Genomic DNA, 6649 nt, shown 5'->3' on the forward strand with positions numbered 1-6649 from the left:
CCTTAGTGCGCTGTTATCATGAAGCCCTTCAAGCCTGCATAAACCAGAATCAACGAAATAATGCTTTAACAGGTATGTGCTGAGGACTGCTTTATTATCTTTTTCTCGTTATACAGGCGGGAAAATATGTTAACTTTGGTGTCTGTGCTCTGTCTGTGATAGGCTTATAAAAAGCTATATGTTCAGTGTGCGTCAGGCTTGCATCTACAGTATCCATCGCTCGGTCTTGCCCTGTAAATTGCATAAACATGAAGTGCTGATGCATTATTGATGAGACCATTGCAACGTTTACTGTATGTGCGCCCGTGTGTGCGCGCACTGATAGGGCGTGTAGTGCTTGCGTGCGTGCGTGCGTGACTGTGTGCATGTACATGTGTTGTCAGTCTAACCAAACACCTTTCCTTCTGCTATAATTCCGCAGTGTGGTGTAGACGACTTATTTTTGTCTTTTTATCTTGTGTAGGAATATCTTATAACATAGATTTTTTCCCCACTTGAATTTTCTATTTATTTTTGACAGTAATGAGACTTAGTCAGTGCAGCCTGCAGTCTCTGTATTTACAGAAGAAATGTATAGATGCTATAGACACCAAGGCAGCAAGTAAGACTGCTGAGAGGTGGTTTGAAAGAGAGAGACTCAATTTTAGGTCAGGCTCCTGTGTCTCTGTGACTAAGGATTGTGCCTATATAATTTGACAGGCAGTGTTTTATGGGAAAACAGACTTGGGTGATTTTGTGGCATCACCAGATCAGCTGAATGATCTTTGAGCCTCCCTGATCAAATTAGTCTCATCCACCCAGAGTCAAGTCTGCACCTCTGTCTGTTATGTTTCAGCTGCACGTAAAAACCTTCCCAGGCATGGTGAAATTATTGCATTGAAATTACTGGACACAAAGTCAGCCATTGACCGACAGACTGATTCTGTGTGAAGCGTCACCTTGGCTGTTCTCAGCTTTGTAAACTATTGATGATGATAATGTTGTGGTGGATGAGGAGGAGGAGGAGGAGGAGGATAATCCCCACCCAGTGGCCCACCTTCCCACCGTCTCATGTATGAAGTTACTTTCTTGTATGAAAGGAAACCATTTGGAAATAACCTTGACAATGATGCAAATGATTTCCCTCACCAATGAGCTCACTTAATCTCTTTTTCCTCTTTTCTGATATTCCTCGTTTTTGCTGTAGCGTTCAATCCATTTCAACTTCACACACCAACAAATGCAATTAAATCCTCATTCAAACTCCCTGTATGTGCATATTAATTATTCTGCCCTCCATCCTGCACAAACGCCCTACTCCCCAATTGCGCTGCGGTTGCTGTGGCAACCAGGGGTGGCAGTGCTGATGTCAGAGAGTCCTCCAAGGACACTCATGCAGGCACTGGGTCAGGTGATATATACTGCTGCTGGGCATCGACTAACACCCAAGAACAAAATGGCCGCCCTCCCCCATACTATTTGCAGCATGGAAGAGTCTCACTTTGAGCTTTTAGACAAAAGGAGGAAACGCACCTGTGCTTGCCTAATACCTTTTTGTTTTGATGATATGTGTGATATGGATGATGTGGGATATTCTCAGTGTGATTGGTGTGACTGAAGCGCATCACAGAGCTGAGCTGCCTGAGCCTCTCAGAGATCAGCTGCCTGTCTGAAGAATTTAGAAACCTGCCTGGCTATTTAAGTGCATTCACATCTGTGTGTGCCTTTGTGTTTGAATGTGTCTGTACATTGGTTTCCTCAGGTTGGCATTAAGCAGCCAAGGTCCCCCCCCCCCCCCCCCCCCCCCTCCAGACACTCAATGCTCCCCCACCATCTCTCTCTCTCTCTGTCTCTAATTGAGCTTTGTGTCTACCTCCATTCAAATCCCGTGTCATTTGCATACTGCCGCCGCGCGGCGGACAGCTTCCCAGCTGTACAGTACTGAACTAAATGAGGAACACAGACCCACTTTACGTGATGTGAATACTAAGCAGCAAGGAGTCATTTTCCTGTTTCCTGAAAATACAGCTACCTGAGAGATGAGGTATAGAGAGGAAGGAGGATGGTTGTATCAAATCAGTGCGTGCAGAGCGAGACAGGCATTACCAGTCTGAAAGGGGATGCTGATGTAGAGACAGAGTTTATCATCTTTAATAAAACAAGACATTGCAGAAGGTATCATACACATACATAATTTGACATGAAAAGTAGCCAGATAATAGGCCATATGAAGGAAGATGGTAATGAAAGACAGTTTTACATGCATGTTAGTAAAATTCTGCTTTCACAAGTTCCAATCACAAACATTCTGCAGGAAAATACAGGATTTGCCCAGCTTTTTTTGGTAACAGTTTGACATGATAATTGGCCCTGTTTTGCTCAAATATTGCCAGGTTTAATTTGGACCCAGCTGCCCCCTGGCTTTTCTCTCGCTTCAGTTCTATGGAGGCCTGAGCCTGAGCTTTCTTGCGCTTCACCAGAGAGACTTGCTCAGCATTGAGGAATTTTTTAGGGACATCTTGCTTGAGTGCGCAGAGACACGTGACAATGTTGTATTTTTTTTAATGCACTCCAGCCACACTTAACAGAATGCGTTAAGCACACCCTTAATGGGAACCTTAAAACCCCAAGGCCACTTTGCATTTCTAGCATATTGGTAGGGATTTGTGACATTTCAACTCATTTCAGGATTCAATCAGAGCCATAGCTCTAGGGAGAGCAAAAATGGCATGCTCTTTACGGCAAATCCAAACTGTCCTTGGTTTGCTATATGCACACAACTTCTTCCTCCACACTAAGACCAATGAGAATTGAATGAAATTTAATGACCCATTTAACTTTACCTTGAAGACAAATGCAAACAGTACAACATGTTTCTGACTTTTTCCCTCAGTGAAATGTTTTATTTAGAAAACAAAGTAACTCATGCTCATTTGTGAATGATTGCCAGGGTTTAAATCACCTGGGCGTGAAAAACACACATCATGCTCCGTCATTCTGAGCACCTTAGCTTTGAATGAAATGTAGAGGACAGATGGAGCGATGTTAAAGTGCACTCATTCTGGTGAAAATCCAATCCTTCATAGTACGAAGTCCTCCAAATGACCCTTTATATCAACGTGCAATGTCCTCACCTTTGCAAATAGCCGGGACATTTGGGTGAAATGGTTGCATGTATAGTGTGCTGGTAGAGTAATGTAAAGCCTGTGTGTTGGCACTGTTCTCTTTTTCTTACCGAAGAGCTGGAGTGTATTTGTGTATTTCAGCATGAATGTGTCCTGCTATTTGGACTGTATATTGTGTTGTGTGATTGTGTGGCAGATTGTTTTCCTTTTAAAAATATGTACTTTCTAGGAGGGGTATAAATTTGCAATTGAAAGTAATCTGCTATGTCACAATAAATGAAACAGTTTGGTTTAATTGTGACATTTAAAATAGATGTATTTGTCTTTGCAAATATTTATCAATTGCATTAGAAATTAGATACCCTCCAAAAAGGGACCACTTTCGCCCTGATAGCTAATTTTTTTAAATGGGCGTGTACATCATTAGTAATGCAAAACTATATTGTGTGTGTGTGTGTGTGTGTGTGTGTGTGTGTGTGTGTGTGTGTGTGTGTGTGTGTGTGTGTGAGAGAGAGACAGATTTGTACATCAGTGTGAATTTGTTGGCAGTGGTGCTGGGCGGGTTGCATCTTAATCTTATTAAAAACTAGATGCCTGCATATAGAAGAAGAATTATGAGCTTCAAAATGGGGGAGGGGAACTGTGTTTGATCAAGTCTGGTTGCCCAGCAACCCAAGCCATTTATTTCAGACAAAAAAGCCCTCTAAGATTTAATAATCAGGTTGTCTGCATTTTAATGCAAAGGAGGATGTCAGGCTGCAACTGAAGGACAGCAAAAATTAGGCAGGGTAATTTCTCGACTTACAGGTGAATTGCTGACCTTCCGCAGTGAGTGCCTGTCAAAATCAACACTCAAACACTGCAAATCAGCCAAACTAAGCTTTTAAATATAGCTTGCAAAAACTGAAGTGAATAAAATTAAACCGGTATGTGCACGCAGTGTATTTTTCTCATTTTGAAGCTTGTTAATTGTGCAAGCTCAAGTCAGTCTAAACGCAGTCATTAAATAATGAAACACGATGTTCATTTTCAGTTTTCTATTGAAATGTTCACAGTTTACATGCCTCATTCATCCAAGGAAATAAAACCAAATATAATGACGGACAGGTATAATAACAGACAAAGGAAAAACTGCCTAAATATGTCTTTCCAATGTTTTTTACAATATAATAATCATACACAAATACATATTTTAAATGATGTTTCTTTTCATATTTTCTCCAGCTGTAATCAGAGAGCTTTTATAAAAACATATTTCATAAATATTAAACACTAGAATATATATTTTCTGACGCTCTTTGTTGCTTCTCTAATTGACAGTGTGAAAGCTGGATGTTGGCTGTTGAAGTGCTCCTGCTAATAATCACTGGCACCCTCCTCTCTTTTGTTTTCCTAATTGCTGCCATTCCTTTTGTTAGAGAGCATTCTTATAAGTGCATCAATCCCTGCTGGAGAGCACTGAAGGCTTCTTGTGGACTTCCCGTGGACTTCAACAAAAAACCCTGTCAGGTGGATCAGCTATTAGTCACCAGTCTACATTGTCTCTGACAAATCTGACGTTTAAAGTACATGCATAATTCCAAAGCACCGTCTGTGCTCTGCAAATTGCACACGTTTTATCCTGGAAATGTCACAGGCTGGGTTGAACGTTTTACAGGAAACATGTTGATACAAAATGTTGATTTGAACTTTTGCTCAGTTAAATATAATTTCTTAAAATGTATGGCAATAGAAAATATCTAAATAACGAATTTTAATTGTCAACACTGATGACTATTATTATCACTATTAATATCTTATGGCACCTGTATGACTTGGTACTGTATTTCTTTACATATTTTTTGACTTTGTAATTGTAATTCTAAAATTTGTAATCACCACATTATTGAGCTATGAAATAGCTTTGCTAGTTATTCTGAAATGTGTTATGTTTTAATGTTACTTGAAACAGAATAATAATAATAATAATAATAATAATAATAATAATAATGGAACAAAATTTTCAGTAATTTGAAACACTCCCAGTTTCTTTTCTGTTTTAACCTGTATCTGCAGGTTAAAGCTGTATATATTTTTTCAACTTCAATGTAATCTGTAATAGATTTTGCTACAATACCCTGATTAAATAATGCCCTCTTGTGGTCTTTGTGTGAGGAATATTAAGCAGAAGCAAATACATTTATAATTAATTTAATGATGAGCAAAATAAATTTGATGCTTTTTTCTTTTTACCTGCTCTCCAAATATTGTCCTATACTTACATCACATTGTGAATTATGTCAACACTTGCATTTTCTCGTTAAATTGTATTTCTTGAGAGTCTCTCAATTGAAAGACCCCCCCCCCACCACGACACACACACACACACACACACACTCGCGTGGATGATGGGAATTACTCTTTCTTTTCACTAGATGGGGTAAGAGCATCATTTAAAAGGCTCTGAAAGTGAACTAGTGTTGCCCCATTGCACCTTTGCAAATAACAATTTCTTGAAAAAAACACGCTTTAATTCTTTTTAGATTTTCTAGAAATACAGGTCTGAATTTACATCACATTAGCGCTTTGCGCATGTGTTAAATCTCAGAAGGAGGTGTTTGAATTTTAGAATTAAATTATAAATGAGTGTTTTTGGAAGCTCTACATGGAGCCTCGACTGCAGTTTGAGCAGGCCTACTGTGGGTTTGTGTTTGTATCTAACTAGTGTTTGTATTAAACATAATAACTTTATGAAAAAACTTTTTCCCGCAATACAAAGTTTTTCTATTTTACATTTAATTGCATTCTTTGCAAATATTCAGACTCTCAAAATTGCCTTTCTCTGTGATTCATCAAGTTTTTTCCCTCTGTCCTTCTCCTTTCCCAGCACCTTCACATGCTTCATACATTCATTTCAGAGTAGCATATCATTAGCTCATGGTTGTGTTATGGCCTGCTGTTGTTCGCCCCGTCCCAGCTCTTCAGTGTTTCTGAATTGGCATTGGAAAGAGAAGGCGAGAGCTTAACCGCCAGAACTGTGAGGCTCTGTGGAGATGACAAGTAGCTCCTTGATTAACCCATAGGCTGGCTGAGCGGACACACTCTGTTCTTTATTCATTCCCCTTGTCCTTTTCTTTGAGAAAGAGACCCAAAAGGGCCCAGCAGGTGAATGTAAAGAAACGTGAGAGGACTCCCCCCCGATCAGAATTTTCAGACCCAGACAATGGGCCTGCCCACCTCTTGTACAGCTGCATTAAAACCCTGATTAAAGTTCTTCCTGTTAGCGATTGATTGAGGATGCAGAGCTAAAACCAACAAAAACCCACACTGCTGAGGCCTGATAATGACTGGGCCCCACCTACAAAGCACAGGCTTCAAATGATTAGTGGGGTTTTGTTTTCTTAGCAGATGTGTGTGTGTGTGTGTGTGTGTGTGTGTGTGTGTGTGTGTGTGTGTATGTGTGTGTGTGTGTGTGTGTGAGGGAGGAGAGGTTGTCTAACCATACCAGGAGGTCTTCAGACAGGTAGTTCTAATTAATCAACGGGCTCTCTGAAAAAGAACAACAC

Source organism: Micropterus dolomieu, linkage group LG21 (genome assembly GCF_021292245.1).
Source record: "Micropterus dolomieu isolate WLL.071019.BEF.003 ecotype Adirondacks linkage group LG21, ASM2129224v1, whole genome shotgun sequence".
Classification (NCBI taxonomy): domain Eukaryota; kingdom Metazoa; phylum Chordata; class Actinopteri; order Centrarchiformes; family Centrarchidae; genus Micropterus; species Micropterus dolomieu.